We start from the raw sequence: 1,278 nt of genomic DNA, 5'->3' as shown, positions 1-1,278 counted from the left end.
GTCCCCCCCCCCCAGGCCCTGGGCAACTTACTCTCAAATGATTGAGAGGAAAAGAAAGGTATTTTTGTTTGCTTGTACCATCATTTTTTTAAATTTTATATTTTTATTGATTTTAGAGAGGAAGGGAGAAGAGAGATAGAAACATCAATAATGAGAGGATCATTGATCAGCTGTCTCCTGCTCACCCCCCACTGGGGATCAAACCTACAACCCTGGCATGTGCCCTGATTGGGAATCAAACCATGACCTTCTGGTTCATAGGTCGACACCCAATCACTGAGCCACACTGGACAGGCCTTCATGGCTTTCTTTTGGAGAAAGCCAGTCTGTAACAGTCATGTCGACACATGGAAGGAAGGCCAAATTACTCACACATGCCCAGGTTTGGTAGTGTTGGCTCAACAAAGCCCCTAGTTCTGGCTAAACCAGAAAATGTTTGATTTTCACATTTGCAACCAAAGTCAAATATAAGCACATATAACTAGTGAGTCACCTGGGATTAGCTGTCTCCTTCTGCCTCCTCCCTGTTCAACCTCTAAATTTTAGCACCTGACACCCAGGTAAATCATGGTGCCTACCAGGTGGAACAGTCAGGTCTGATCACGGTATAATTTACTGGCTCCTGTTTCACATTATAGGTTGTATCCTTAACCTTAGTCAGGGTTTGACAGATGCTAGGATTTTGTAGGGAGGGAGACCAGGTAGGAGAGTGTGGCCAGATCAGTGAACCCTTCAGCATTTCAGAAAACACACACACACACACACACACACACACACACAAATAAACCTCGAGAGTACAGGCTTTGTTCTCACAGAACCACTTCAAGCACCTTCAGCAGAAGGTCCACCAAACATCCCTGCTCTGTGTTAAGCAGCGTCTTTCAAAGCCACTTCATAAAACTGAGATCTGGCCTGTCGGGGTGTGGGGGAGGGAGAGCTGCTGACCAAACTCCATTGGCTGGATTCCTTAAGATACAAAACTGAACAGCTTCTTAAATAAATGAACACATCTTAAATTCAATGGAATTATGTTTCAATTTTTTGGTCAATTTCCCCCTCATTTCCCTCCCTTCCATCTTTTCTCCCTTACTACCTCCTTTCTTCCAAACATTTTTTAGATGACTTTTAAAATGTAATGTTTCAGCCCTAGCTGGTTTGGCTTAGTATATAGAGTGTCGGCCTGGGGACTGAAGGGTTCTGGGTTCAATTCTGGTCAAGGGCACAAGCCCACGTTGTGGGCTTACCCCTGGCCCAGGTCCTGGTCAGGGCTCCTGCAGA

This window comes from Myotis davidii, unplaced genomic scaffold, assembly GCF_000327345.1.
Source record: "Myotis davidii unplaced genomic scaffold, ASM32734v1 scaffold1284, whole genome shotgun sequence".
NCBI lineage: Eukaryota > Metazoa > Chordata > Mammalia > Chiroptera > Vespertilionidae > Myotis > Myotis davidii.
The sequence above is the reverse complement of the archived record's forward strand: the minus strand, read 5'-3'. Positions refer to the sequence as shown.